Source organism: Gallus gallus, chromosome 6, assembly GCF_016699485.2.
Source record: "Gallus gallus isolate bGalGal1 chromosome 6, bGalGal1.mat.broiler.GRCg7b, whole genome shotgun sequence".
NCBI classification, from domain to species: Eukaryota; Metazoa; Chordata; class Aves; order Galliformes; family Phasianidae; genus Gallus; species Gallus gallus.
In genome coordinates this window covers 27,178,181-27,193,816 of record NC_052537.1, presented here as the reverse complement: position 1 = coordinate 27,193,816, position 15,636 = coordinate 27,178,181, and the positions used below count along the sequence as shown (strand labels likewise).

The window sequence follows — 15,636 nt, the reverse complement described above, 5'->3', positions numbered from 1 at the left end:
TGAGAACTATTGAATTTCCTAAGTCCAGTGAAATCCTGAAGTACAAGGCAGCAGTGTGTCTGTCAGGGGATTTTTCAGAACAAAGAGGCCACAAGAAATGGTTTACCCAGACTCTAAGATGCTCCAGGGTCTGCATTTTCACTTTACCTGTCTGTCACTGCTTGGAAATGTGTGCAGCCGTTTATTGCAATATTCATTCACCACCCATACAGCTGCTGAGGCAGAATCAATGCTGCACCGAGTTCTCATTAACTTCTGGGTGAGATGAGCATGCTCCTGGCTCTGCTATGAAAATGGTTGTGATTGCCCCCCCTCCACAGATGTCCCTATTTGTCACTGCATTTGCAAACATGACCCTGGAAGTCAGACTCCATTATAGCAACAATCACCAGTCCAGAGGGTAATTAACCAAATAGTTGTGTTTTTTTTTCCTTCAGCACCAAACAAGCAAACAGCAACAAAATGCATCTCGGCAAGGTAATTGAAAGAAACTCATCACTTTTAATGAAAGTTGGAGTGATTGTATTCTAAGCAAGTTAATTATATCACTGTATTATTGCTGCCTGACAGATAAATTTAATTTACAGTCAGTGGGGAGGTAACCCAAACTAGAAGCTCATTGCAAAGATTTCATTGATTTTTAATGGGCTTTGGATTGGATCTTTGAGCAGCTTTGCCTTCATGTTTATATAATGCTGATTCATGTGAAAATAGAGAGAATCTAATTCTACACTTAGTGCAATTTTTTCAGGCAGCACTTCTTAATGGTCAGCAGTGATCACATTAATAATGTAAAGTGAACTAGATTCCCTTCTGACAAAATATTCCAAGTAAAAAAAAAATATCTAAAATATGACAAAGTATTCCAAATATCCAACATATTGTTACTAGCATTATGTCTGCCCGAGGTGCAGTAATCACTTGTTGAAACTGGTGTTCCGATAAAAAGGGTGTTGTTTTCTCACTCCAAGCATTACTATTTTTATATTCTCATTTTCAAAATGCCATTTTTTCATTATTTTTCCACATTAAAGTCTTTATAAAACCTGTCTCACACAATAACTAAGAGTAGCATCTTCACTTTAAGTGCTATTTTTCCCATTTGAAGAACCACTCTCTCCTTTGGTGTTACAAACGAAAACACTACCTTCAAAAAGGAAGTAAATTGTCATTCATTTTCCGACTATTTTTTAGCTTTATTAAGGATTTGTTCTACAATTAAAGAAAGTAGGAAAAGTTTCACTTTATCCTTTATTTTCCTAAGGCAAAAATACTACTTTATACGAGGCAAGATTGAAAGGGAACCTTTTTCTACCAAAATCAATTTGGAAAAATGTTCCTTGTCTGCAGGGTATTCGATAGAGCTTTTTACTTCTTCTTCGTAAGACATTGAACCAAAACTCTTCCCAACCGAATGATGGATGCAATGCGTTTACTGTCTTCATAATCCACATGATAGCTGCAATCTAGGTGCTGTCTTGAGACAGTTAGATCCATCTGTGTGCTTCTGGGCAGATTTTCAGTTCTGCAGCTGCTCAGTAAGACCTAAGCTACTTTCCAATTAAATCACTGCTGTTTAATCTACAGTGTTTTTACAATACTGGCTTTGAGTCATAGATGAAATTTGTACATCTAGAGACCATCTCTTATAAAAATATGTGAAGTAAGAATGAACACCAGAGACAGAATTATCCGTGTATGGGATGGGATTTACAGAAGAGAGCTTCCTTGTGATGCTCAAACCAGCAAAATGCCTTTGAAAGTTTATTGTGGCTTTCTGTAATATCCAGACAGGATCCTATTCCTGCTCTGCTCCTACTTTTTCATGGCAAGTGTAAAAAGTAGAAAGTTTCTTGCTGTTGTTCGTGTACTTGCTGGGAGAGTAAAAAAAGTGAACTTCTGCAGCCTCTGCGCTAACAGACAATGGCTAGCAGGGATAAATGCCTGGCCTAAACTCCCTGGAATTTTAAGTTCCAGCCTCAAAAGCATCTGACTGATCCTTCACATGTTTACAGAAAGCAATGTCAAATATCACACAGATTAAATGTTCGCTCCCTGAGATGTGCAAGATTTAAAGTTCTCTTTTCTGCTGCAGTAAAAAGCACTGCAGCACCTCACCATTCCCCATGAGGGTTTGTCTCGTTGTTTCTAAATTGCCTTTTTATCACACCTGCTCTGGTTCAGAGGGGTGCTGAGCAGGACTCTCTCCCTGCCCCAGAAGGGGCTGCACTGCAGTTGCTGGTATTGAAGTGTTGAGCACACAGCTGCAAGGCATAGCCTCTCGCTAGAATTTCCAGTCCTTTTACACTTCAATTTCATGTTTTTGTTTTATACTGAAGAGATTCAGAGTTGAATCCTCTTATCAGCCCAAGGCTTTGGCTCAGAGACTGAAGAGTGTCTGCTCCCTGATGTTAGATCTGCTGTAAGGGAGGACTCAAGAGAATAAACATTTCAGGAAGGTGAGAAACTCAAAGGCAAACGTGTAAAGTGGCAGCCAGGAAAATGTGAAATGTTAGCAGGCAAGAGTAGCTCCAGCTCAGGGAAAGAAAAGCCCTATTGTGACCAGGAAGGCTCATCTGGGCTCTGTGACAGGAGGAGCTGGTAAGCTCTCATTGTTCCTTAGCCTATGGATTCTGGAGTACTGGGCAAGTCATTGGTGTCTTAGTTGTCATTGAATTCACCCTGACCTGGGTAATTTCATGGGATTTCGACATGTTTATAGAGGTGCAGAATAGCATACACATGAAGAAGAAGGATGTAGGTTTGATGACTGGTCTGGAAAAGAGATGAATTGGGGGAGGGAGGTGTTGTATGATGGAAGACCACTAAATCTTGTGTGGTGTGGGAATGTCTTGCTTCTGGCAAAAAAATAAATAAAACAAGAACTAAGAGGCATCTATAGTTTATTAACAGAGGAATGTTTAGAACAAAGAAAAGTATATACTTCACACAGTGAAGAGTTCTGGATCTCCTTGCTGCAGGATATGGGTTAAGCAGGCAGAAGAAGTTTATGGCTTCAAAAAGGATCTGGACAAATGCATTGTAGAAACATCCCTTGGGAGCTATGATCATCACTAACTCCACAAATAAGCAAACTCAAAGCAACTGATGGTTGAGAAAGCAGCCCTCTCCAGACTGGGAAAATACAGTGTTGCATTTTCTTTATTTTACTCTTCCATAGCAACAACATCCCGTTTAGGGGGAATGTTGGCCGGTTATATCCCAAGTTCACCCCACATTGCAAGTTTGAAATTCAAAGATGGATTTACTTCTATATAAGAAGTCATAAAACTAGGTCCTCAGAAAATGTGGCCTTAATTGATAGTCATAAGATTAGTTTGCTCAAATCCAATTGATCTGTTTTCAGTGATGGTCATTATTTTCAGATAATAAATACTGTATCAGCAACTTTGGTAGCCTTTTAATGCCTTTTCTTTTAGTACAATGCTACATGGAGAATTGCTTAACGTACCAAATTACAACAAATTTAAGCTACCAAAAAATGAATTTATAAGGCTGCTTAACGTATTCAGTGCATCACCATTTGCCAGGGAAATAGCACACTGGAGGCAAAGAAAACAAGACAGCGTATTTTCTTTATAGTGGAAATGCACTTTATCATTTGCAAGGAAATTCAATACAGAAAGGAGCCAAAGTCCAACTCAAGGTTCAGTCTTGCTATGAGATTGCGCAGGTGACCTCAGACAAGCAGATAACTTGCCCTGAAACAAGAATTAGCTGACTAACCTGACTCCCAGTTCAAGAACTGATTCCAAGCCCAGTTCTCTACCTGCTTCCTTTGTATAACATTCATCCTTTACAGACGATATTTGCAATTTCTACTTACAGGAATAATGAAAAAATATGAAAAGTTGTCCCAGTCCAGGAGAACACAGTCATAGATTCACTGGGAGTCAGGGACATGTTGCCATATTATAATACCTAAAAGGACTTTAATGTAATGCTTAGAAATCAACTATACTGTTAAGAGGTTGTACAGTGTACCTGCAGAGATAATAAGCACAGTGTCTTACACAGAAATTAATTATGAAGCCAACCCCCTAACTATTTTCTTGCAAATTAAAAACTGCTTGTTTAGATCACAGGAAAGTCTCCAGATAAAAATGTTCCACAATATCGGTGGCTCAGCAGATTTCCAGCTTGGATGCACATTGCTATTCAGCCAAAATGACTGGGTATTTTTTTTTCCATTTTGCCTGAGAATGATCCTGGCTCATGTTGAACTCTGAAAAAATACTTTGGGTATAGAGGTCTTTAAAGGCTGTAAAAGGGCTCATAACTGAGATCCAGTATATCCCAAGTGTGAAGGACTATATCATTAAACAGCCTTACAGAAGTTGCTTCTGCATTTGCAGGCATAGTTAAAGTGAGACATCCTCTTTTTTCCTTTTGTGGCCATTGCACACCAGTGACTTCCCTGGGACTGCTCCCTGCCTGAAAGCTTTCCTGCCTCAAAAGGTCTTCATCCCTCCCTGTGCCATGTGCCAGTCACAATTCCATGGGCTTCATAACTCTGTAATAACAGATGTATGAAATGATTCAATTTAAAAAGCAATTACAGAGCGACTGTAACTAGGGAATTAAGGTGGGAAATCACTATCTGACCTGCTGCCCAAGGAGCTGTAGCGTGGAATCAGTGCGTGCACCAGAGACAGGCTTACTGCAGTAGAGTTAGCTACAACCCACAGTAGAATGGGTGCACAGTTTGTGGATAACCAACAAGAAGCAGGTGTCCAAAGGGGGATGCAGAAAAATCATTCCACAGATAGGATTTTTGGTTACAAATCAGTGTTTGTCTCTCATGAACTTCATTCCTGTCTGTCATCGTCAGCTCTTCACCATCAGCATTTCATTGTGGTGACGATGATGACAGACAGTGCAGCACAGAGCTGATCAGGAAGGAAATTCTATTCCTAGTAAATGATAGCAAAATCTCTGCTAATATGAATTTCAAAGGGCCGGTGTTACACGCACTTCACTCATATTCACTCTGTTGCAAATAATTGGTACACGCTGATATGAGCTGAGTCATTTCATATTACATTACCTAAGGTAGCACCAGGGGTGGGAAAAGCAGCCTAACTCCATGATCCCTAAGAATACATAATCCACTTATTTACTGTGAAGGCTTAACCTCTAAGATTCAGTCCTTTCTTATGTTTTGAAAGCTAATCATTTTTTAGACTGTAAATACACTGCTGCAGAGGCTTGATCTGATGTCTGTTGTTCACATCTATACGGATGTTTGGATACCTGATGTCCAGCCTCATGAGATTAAGTACCTGTGTGGCCTGCTTCTACTGTAATGCAATAAAGAGCTTCATATTTATTTTTAGCCCTGATTGTGCTCTCAAAACTTAACTGGGCGGCCTTAGCCCAAGAGAAAATGAGCTGCTTGTTTTCAAAGCCCTTTTCCTTTTGCTGTGTACTCTTGGGAAATCTTCTGTCACTGAAAATTATCCACCCCTACAGACAAACTCTCCACAGGCATTCACTCTCACTGACCTTTCTTGGCATGTGGGAGCGATTCCAGCCGTGCTTTATGAGCAGCAGTTCTTCATCTTTGATTTGAATTGTCCAAGGGGATTTCTGCTTTTGTAACCCTCTTCCTGGTCTTCTTTTCTTTTGGCAAGGAGGAGATTCAAGAAGGAAACAACAACCCAAGAGCAAGGAGGTTGTGAATCAGCCAAACCTCTGGGAGACATCATGCACAGAGGAGGAGACACCAAGACTCCATGCTCAGGAAAACTGATATACTTCTGTTAGTAGTCTTGGGTCTCATTTGCATTACCATGCATTACCAGTACTTAGAGATATGTTTAACTTTAAGGACATGGGTGATTGTGGTCTGAAAGCAGCAATGTGGTTTTATCTGCTTATGTGCTCTATATTCTCAAAGGGAAACTGTTCCCACTTTTCAGAAACAAAACCTAAGAATGTGACTGGGAAAATGAGCCTGGGACAGAAAAATCAGACCAACAGTCTAAAAGATATAAAATAAAATAAAATAAAATAAAATAAAATAAAATAAAATAAAATAAAATAAAATAAAATAAAATATGTCACAGCCTATTGTAAAAAAAAATCATTTCTAACTAAGAAAAAGTGACTTGCAGGACTAATTTGAGAATATATTTGTCATAAGCCAGCTAAGATGAGCCAAGCTTTTTAAATCAGTCCATCCCTGCCTCCTTTGGCTGGTAGCAAGGAGAAAGAAACTTGGTGTGCAGCTGGAAGACTGATGCCAAGCTAATCGAATGTGCGTGCAGAGGGAGCAGCAGATGACAAGGACAGGATTGGCAGGATGTCGCCAGATTGTTTGATTAGCAATGGGATGGCTCAAGTGCTCCCTGTCCTACCAGGAACTTGGCACAGATGCTGACACGTGACTCAGTCCCCAAGCAGTTGTTCTCTGCAGCACTGTTTGAAAAAGGGCTCTGCTTCTCCAAAAACAGGAAGGGTATTAACAAAAACAAAAACAAGGATGAGAAAGAAAGGCTATGAGACTGTGTCTATAAATGTTAGATTCTGGCTATTCTTTCTGTTAATACCACCCAAACTTCAGCTGAAATGAAATATTTGACTTGGGATAAAAATCAGATAGTCTGAAATTTAACCCAGCAAAAGTAATATGAGGGAGCATTGATGAGTGGGTATTTTCCTTCCCCTACAGTTTCGCCATCCATGTTATTGCTTTCTTTCTGTGTGTCAGTTTAGACCAACCTGCCACAAAAAAAAATATTATTTTTTTCCTAGGAGACAAATATGGTGAGAAAGGCAGCAACACTATCTTCTAACACCAAAGTTGCAAATCTATTCTGGTGAAGCTAAGTGAAAAATGAAGCAAACTGATTTCAGAGACATATACGTAGGCCTATGGAGAAAGCCCCAAGCATAAAAACTAGCTCTCAGCACGAAACATGGGTAGCAATTGCCTTTGATTACTAACAGCAGGTTTTTCAGTCTATGGACAAATGTGTAGATTATGAGCAATTTTCTGAGGCATCTAAATCAGCATATTCAGATAGAAACAAATTTTTGATGCTATGGCATCACTGCTACAGTCCAAATTACATTGCGCAGATGTACATGTAAATATCTTACTTGCACTAAAGGCAGCTCAGAAAAATCAGGGAATCTGACATCTCCCCTGAGATTTTTAAGATAGTTCAAATGATAAAATAAGTAAGTTCCTCAGAAACAAGATGGGTGTTGGTGACAGTTTGTACATTCAGCACAACAAATAATCAGCTGCTATGAATTTGGATAACCCTGTTAAAGCCAACAGAACAGAAACAGTTTTTATCAAGTTACAGCTAGTCCAGAGCATATACATGAGACTTGTACATAACAATACTGCAGATATATGGAGAAACTGTAATGCAGACAGCAGCTTTATAGTGGGCTTTCATATGCCTATATACTTCTAAACTGTATGTGTAACTACATTCTTGTCAGTTCTTCAGCCTTTTCAGATGGATATGTTACTTCTCTCTAACGTGTCAGTTTTCTGACTAACCTGTCATAACAATCTATGACACCACTCTCTAACAGCTTACCACTGCTTTACATGAAATGTGAGGGTTTGTCTGCAGTCACACATAGGAATCATATTCCAAAATAAGAGTGTGGGGGAGACGTCTGTAAGTATAGATGTAAGCGCATACGTATGTATACGTAGACAGACACACAGATCCAAAATATCTGCCTGTGAATCATTGGAATTACAATCACAGAGAATGAAGCAGCACAAGATGGGATATTTCTCCTGAGCTGCACACTGTTTCTCAGCTTTGTGGAAAACTCCTTTTATGCTGTGACCACAAATGATGCACCATCAGTGGAGTGATACCGTGTTGCTGAGAAATGAACTGCTTGTTTGAATGGACTTTGCATTCGTTATAGAAAAGGAACAACTCCAGTTTTAGATAGATTCATTTATTTACTTTGCGCTGTTTCCATGACTCATAATCCTTTTAATAAATCAAACTAAAGAACATAACATCAAATCAGAGAATCATAGAATCTTTAGAGTTGGAAGGAATGCTTACAGGCCAAGGAGGTGCAAGGAGGTACAGGTTCTTGATTTGAGTCCCTCTGGAACACTTGAAAACATAAAACATAAAAATTGTTCAAAATATCATCTTTCCAAATTAATATGTGTTCTTGTTCTGTATTGTGCACACCGACATGACATGATTCCTGGAATTTCCTGCTGATAGAACATTTTTCCAAAGATGAGAAGAGATCCAAAACTTTACATTAGCATAGTTCAAATTCACAAGTCCATGGCCTCAGCCTACAGACAATGATGCCCCAGTCTCACTTGCAGCTATTTCCATTAGACGAGTGTGGCTGATGGGTCAGAATGGAAAAACTCATGGGAAAAAAGACAACTTAAAATCCAAAAGATAATGTTGGAGGTTTTATCTGTGCTTCTGACAATACACGGCTGTTAACTCTACTAATCTGGGCTTTCTCTAAGGGCTGGCAGGGAATTCAACATAACCAAATCTACTCTCTCTGAGGTGCGGGAACTTTCTGGAGCTTATAATGAAAGTCTGGATGCTCATGGAAATCAAAGCTGCATGCTCCTGCCCACAGAAGAGACAGGCAGCATTGCCACTGCCCTGTGGCCCCAGAAATAGAATGGAAATCTTTGAGGGACCTAAGAGAGAGGACTACAGCGAACACACAATCTGTGTTTCCTGTAAACTTCTTCATTTTCCCTCCATCCTACTTTCAAATGAAAACAGTCCCTACTGTTCTGATGTAGGGGAGAAGTCTTTCCTGATACATAGCTTAACCTTAAATGCTTAAAAGAGAAGGCAAACAGGTCCCAGAAAGGCTTATCTGCATCACAGAGGACACTAGTACCTCCTACCCCTCTCTTTCCAGTTGAAACTTATCTTGGATGTTTCAGAAAAAAAAGATGAAGAGAAAGAGAAAAACAGCCAAGCATTGTGTAAGGAGGTGTGAAACATGTTTCTGGCCTTTACTTTCATTCTGTGCTACCATCTCAAAATCTTTTCCTTGTTTCTGGGCATCCTGTGTGACCCTTGTAATTACAGTGAATGTCTCTCAGGCAACATTAACCCCTGCCCTGATCCATCTCTAACAATGATTGCATTAAAAACTTCACTGTGTCTGCAGCTATTTAATCATTCATCACCTGGAAAGTGGTACTGCTCTACTGCTCTGTGACTGTGGCCATTAGTGGTGACAAGCAAGGTCTTCCTGAAATTAAGAATATGACAGTATGAGCTGGCTTAGATTCGGCCTTTTACAGATACATCCAATAATGAAAACTCCTTCACATCGGTACTGTCCAAAGCCCGCTGACGTCAGTGGAGAGATCTGATCTCAGTGGGCTTTAAATCAGACTCTATAGCTAAGGCTTCCAAAGCAGCTGGGGGGATTCAGGCACGTATCTTTCATTAAAGTGAGGGTATATTAAAGCAAATGGAAGATATGTGTCTGAAATCCCCTAGACTGCTTTGAAAATCTAAAATACTGTGCAAGCTGTACAGCTTTCTCTATAAAAATAGCTGCCAAATCTAGCTTTGGTAAAGGCAATAGAACTGCATTAAAAGATCCGCAGAAAGGCCTGGTCCCTCTGATCCTTTAGGAAAACAGAGAGAAGGATGGCCAGAGTGCTTTATTTTCAGCTTTAAACCGTTCCCACGTCAAAGACATTTGCTCGAGCAATTTATGGGAATGGCATAGTAGCCAAAAGAAAAGTAATGCTACTCTTGTCTACGTAGATGTCACACTTATATGGCTCATCAAGCTGGGATCAGGACTGCAACATCTCTCGTGGACATTAAGGAATATTTGATGTGGGTTTCTCCATGAGCCTATGTGCAAGACTGATCTGGTTGCAAATTCATGTTGATAAGGCTGAGCCCAAGACAGCACCACCATCATTCCAGCAGCTCCTCTCAGGAGAAGTCTTGGTACAGACCCTTCTCCTCCTGTCCAGCTTTCATGGGGACACAGCACTGTACCTCAGCCCCACGTAAGAACTCCCTCTGTTTTCTGAGAAGCAGTGAGACAAGCCTTCTTTCCTATAGCCCACAATGACAATCTACTTATTATTCAGACACAGCCTCGCCTAATTACCTTGTTATTTTGTGGCAGGCTAGAACAAGGTAGCACCATTAAGTCAAGTGTCTTCATTTTAGCCATCCACTGCCTTCATTCTTGATTTAGAAGGCAGTGGCACAAGAGTGGTCTCAGTCACACACATCCCATACAGCTCAGGTTGTCGTGCCACTAGCTTACCTTGGTTGTGTATCTGCTTATAGACTTTTTTCTTTATTTCTTGCATTTTTGGACTACCAAGAACAAGTTACATTCTGTTAGAGTGACAAAGAGTAATTGCATTTTATGTGTTATTTCTTGATGGTAGAGGTACTTCAAACCTCAGATTGATTTCAGATTTCAAATATCAGAAAGTTTGATGCAGTCAGCTCAGGGTGTCCAATTCTGACCTGTCTCCTGCAAACACAATCAAAACCTTATAAGACTCAGAGCTCAGACAAATGATAAGCCAAGTCCAGGGATCTGCCCATAGTTCATATTTTTAGTGCAGGAAGAATTGACTCAAAGGGAAAATTGATGTACAAGAAGATGTGATAAAGCTGACGTCCAGATAGCATTTGCTCTGCTGAAATGTTACAACCTGAGCAAGACAATCTGTGAAAGAGGTAATTGAGCATTTGAAAAGCACCTGTTAATGACGGGTAAGATAACAACCCCGAGGAACCACCTGTCAGGGCAGGTGATGAACTCTCCCTCTGATCTGTTTCTTACTACAGTTTTCTCCAGGGAAACTGGTAGCACATTCACATGTCTTTCTAGAGAAAGTTCATAATAACAGAGGATTTAAATAAACAGAAGATTGATTTTAATGGAAGGTGAATCATTTGTGTTTCTTTTTTCTTTTCTCGTGCAGCTGAAATGTTTTATCTAGCTTAGATTATGAGGAATGTAAATAAATTTATGTTGAATGTTAAATAAACATTTGCTTTCTTTTTTCCAATTTCCTTTTCTCTTTCTCTTTTTAATAAATCTTATTTGGGATGAGATTATGTTCATAAAGGCTATTCATGTAGGACCAGAGGAGGAAAGAGATGCTGTAACTTTATATAGAAGTGCTCAAAAGCAGTACAAAAGAGATACTACTGGATACTACACAGTCACAACGGCATTCCTGTCAAACCACTGGCATCAGAATGCTCTGGGATGAGAATTGAGTGCTCTGTAAATGGACGCCCAGAAGCAGAGCTGTGCATTCTGTGCCTGCAATGACGTGGCAAGAAGAGCTGCACCAGATTAGCTCCACCCAGAAACAGACAGAGAAGCAACAAGGAGTGAATGAGTATGGAAGGAACTGTTGCCCATCAGAGCCTTAGAAACCTCATCTCCTGCAGAAGGAGGCAGTAATCCCTATTCAGCAGCCACTAGAGGAGCTGAGGGCAGCATGGAAGGAGAGGAATTGGCCCCCAAAGAAAAGCAACTGTGATTATAACATAGATTATATGATGATTGAAGATATTGACCAATACATACAGCTAAGATATCTGTAATATCTGACCATCAGCAGCTGCAATAGTAATTCAGAGATATAGGAACTGATGTAAATGACTCACGTGGGCTCACATAGGACAGTATGCAGTTTCATTTTCATAGGTTAGAGGAAAGTTGAAGCTACATTTTAGCAGAGGTAGGAATCACATAAGAGAAATTTGCAGGAGACTCGCTTGCTCTAAGCACAGTAACATAAAGGATGTGGTGCAAAATTGGAGGGAAATTAAAGAACCTGGCAGAAGACTGGAAGTGAGATGATCTTGGACCCCCATAATCTTGCAATAAGAAGACTAGTATGTTTATTATTCAATATGTTGTTTCCCTCTTTGGAATTTATAAGCAGCACTCAAGTATTAACAATTAAAAATAATTCCTAAGCCTTTCCTTTCTCGTACCAAGATCAAGTTTGGCCATATCTCTTCCACATACAGGACTAGAAGCAGAATATTTTGAGATTTTGCATCAGTCTTTGTTTTGAAGCACATTTTTTCCCTACAGTGAAAACAGCTTATTTGGCTCTGGTTGATAGTTTCAGCCAACATCAGCAAGTTCCCACATGCCCTTCATGCTCTCAAATCTTGTTTACTGCCCCACAAGCAGATGATGACTTCTCTACACCCTGCTTGCACTTAAAATTATCCCACCACTATGTCATGCTGAAACCTGAAGAGAAAAAGCTGCATCTCTCCCCACCCAACAGAGCCACAGCTGCAGACTCCTGGTGGCAGAGAGCAGTGCCAGCCCACTTGTATCACCAAGCCATTATGCGTCATTACGGTGCATCAGCGAATGGCAATGTCACCCCCACACATGAAAAAATAATGGCTTAACAGATGTGAAGTCATCACACTTTTGTCTGCTGCTATTGGAAGATAAACTAACAGCACAGAAGCAGATTTGTAGGGAAATTGTTCTGGCAAAGCTTCTTCAGAGAGCTCCATGCAGATCGGAAAAGATCATGCGAGGTTTTGATTTGTTTGACATTCTTTTCATTACAAGTTCTGTTTTGGGCTTTTTAAGAGGCAACATTTCTGATTTGCATTCCAGCTAGTATTAATAAATATGTGCTGGGATCATGAGAGCTCCCAGACACACCACAGATTTCTTTCCTTGTTATGGAGAACTAATGCATTTACCTGTGATAGCTCTGGGCCATAAATTGCCTTCAGCTAAAATTAAAAAAATATAACCAAAAAAATCCCTTTACCTTTTGCACTCTCAGGAACACATCTGTAATCAGTAGCAAATCCATGGATGACGGAGTACTGTGGGGAGACATTGCCACTAGTACTAATAATGGGAGACAATCACCATTAGCAGAAGGCTGTGTTTTATTCAGTGTCCCTAATAAACACTTTGGTATCACTTTGGTAAAGCCCCAATAACTTCTAATTAGAGAAGTCAGCCTAATAAAAAAGCATTCTTCATAGCAACCAATTCAGAGATTTTTATTTCTTTAGAATTTTGACATTATGGGATGACGTGTGTCTGTATAGAAGATATGGGTCATTAGAAGAGGACTTTTAATCATAAAATATGTTCTCCCAGGGACTTGATGGCTGAGGCAATCCAGCCCAGGACCAGCTCCTGAGCCATGCCTCGAACCTGCTTTATGACGCCAAGAAAATCACATTTCTGTCCCTCATTTTTCCCCTACAGGGAAAACAATATGCAGAGAGTAATACTTTTCTAGTAATTTGCAGCCTAACCATAAGAATCCTTGAGAATATGAGAAACATACATTTGTAAGATCTGCATGTACATCCATATTTACATACGTTGGCAGACAGAAATCAAAAACTCTGGCATTTCTGTCTTCCAGACCACTGGCTGTTCTTCTGAGCTGTATTTCAGCCAGTTAAAATTAATTCTGCAGAGCACACTCAAAATTAATTACAAAACAAAACAAAGGAGTCCAACAATACTCCCTCAGGCTGGCAGGAGACTCCCTGGGACCTCATAGTTTTTGTAGTCGTTCTTATGATGACAAGAAGCAACTTCTAGCCCTCACACAAGGCATAGCAAACACCAAATCCAACAGTCTTCTGCATTAACACAGACAAATCAATACTATCTCAGTGCAGCTCACAGTTCTCTAAGTGAAGCCAGCGTATGCTGGTGGTGATTCGTGCACTGTTGCTGAAACATTAACTCACCCCACACATTCTAACAGTGCTCAGGTGTATAATTATAGCCAGCCCCACGCTGACACACTGATGCTCTTCACTCTTCAGCCACTACAAGCTTCATGCAATGTTCTTTCTAATGTAGTGGGATACATCAGCCTATGGTTCAAGGAGAGTCTGACTAAAAAAGACCTAAAAAATTTTTACATAAGGGTTAACAGACAGTAGGAGCCCACCATCCTACTGACAGTCTCATCTATTCTGAAGCGCAGAAGCAAGCAAAAATGACCTGAGGGATGGAACACCTCCCTACAAGGACAGGCTGAGAGAGCGGGGGCTGTTCAGCCTGGAGAAGAGAAGGCTCCAGGGAGACCTGAGAGAAGTCTTTCAGTATCTAAAAGGGACTGTAAGAAAGAAAGGGACAGACTCTTTAGCAGAATCTGCTGTGATAGAAAATGGGAAAATGGCTTCAAACTAGAAGAGGGGAAGTTTAGACTGGATATAAGGAAAAATATATTTTACAGTAAGGGTAGTGAAGTACCGGCACAGGTTGTCCGGTGATATGGCTGATCCCCATCTCTGGAGGCATCTAGGGTTAGGCTGGACAGGGCTCTGAGCAGCCTGATCAAGCTGTAGGTGATCCTGTTCATTGCAGGGGAGCTGGACCAAATGGCCTTTAAAGGTCTCTTTAAACTCAAATGATTCTATGATTCTATGATTCTATGATCAAACCATTTGAGACAAGCAGGGATAGTTTACTGAAACATGCTGATGGTTATTCCTGAAAAGAATTCCAGGGGATGCTCTAGATTACTAGCAAGCCTTTACTTTGGAATAAAGACAAAGTAGGTCATAGTATGCCATGTAAAATGGTACCTCTAATAAATCCATGGCAACTTGAATTTTGTCTCCATGCTGTGGGCTGAATACTAATGTCTGTGTGCTGGAAACCACCCAGTGTGGCCATTTTGAATTTCTTGATCCCAGAAGGGAAATAACTCAGATGGACTTTTCTGAGATTTTCAGTATACATTCTGGCTTGGATCAGATCCAGCATATACGCACTGCACCAAGGCTGAGCAGAAGGTAATTCATTCTTTTGACAATCAGGAGAGATTCCAGCAGAGTTTGAAGGTGGAGAATGTCATTTATATTTTATCAGCAATGTATTTCTCCGTCCCATTACTCAATGATGCAGCAACAAGGAGAATTTTTAGGCACTATGTTCTTAGCCTGTTATATCATTTTAAAGTCATAAGCTACTTTCATCCCAAATAGCTGCCAAATTAAGTACTTTGATAGCTGAAATTACTTGGTGTCATGTCTTTCTCTCAGTAAGTTCATTCATACAGACATCCATGTTGCTATGACCAGACACTCATCAATACAGATGGTACCACAGATATGAAAATAAATTGTCTTCAAAACTCAGAGAGGGTGCTGGGGCCTGAAGCTGAGGAATATATGGTGTGCCACAAACTACGTTTTGGATATAGATCAGTGGCAATCCCATCACAGTTATAAATGCAGTCTCTGCTCAGGCACAGCATGTGTAGTATCATTCAAATCTGGAAGAGAATGAAAAACATTTGAGAAATCCAAAATTAAGCATCTATATCATCCTTACAAGCAACATACTTAACCCCCAGGTGATGTCAACTTCTGGAACAAAGTCTTCTCTGTTTTCTAAGAAATAGTATTGTGTACTTATCTCCACTTCTGTAACACCAAGAATGGGAATTCCATGGAAGGGAGGACTCATGACATTTGAACTTCCCCCTGCACACATTATCAGAGAGACATCCAGCTCTCATAAATGGTTCTCTGCAAGATCCCAGTTCGCTCCATTAACTCAATAGAAGTCTATTACTGCTACTATTAAAATCTTCATTTAGGT

General features: G+C 40.2%; 1 long non-coding RNA gene across 4 annotated transcripts in view; it reads left to right on the top strand.

The window, feature by feature from the left end:
- LOC101749898 overlaps positions 1 to 11,065 on the top strand; it is a 94,664-nt gene extending 83,599 nt beyond the window's left edge. For 3 of the 4 annotated variants that reach the window (XR_005860985.1, XR_005860978.1, XR_005860974.1), the window contains one exon: positions 5,655 to 11,065. This is a non-coding gene — a long non-coding RNA (uncharacterized LOC101749898). Of the gene's footprint in view, positions 1 to 437; positions 478 to 5,654 lie in introns of all 4 variants that reach the window. The other variant, XR_006939781.1, reaches the window with a different exon arrangement.
- The last annotated feature ends 4,571 nt before the right edge of the window (positions 11,066 to 15,636 follow it).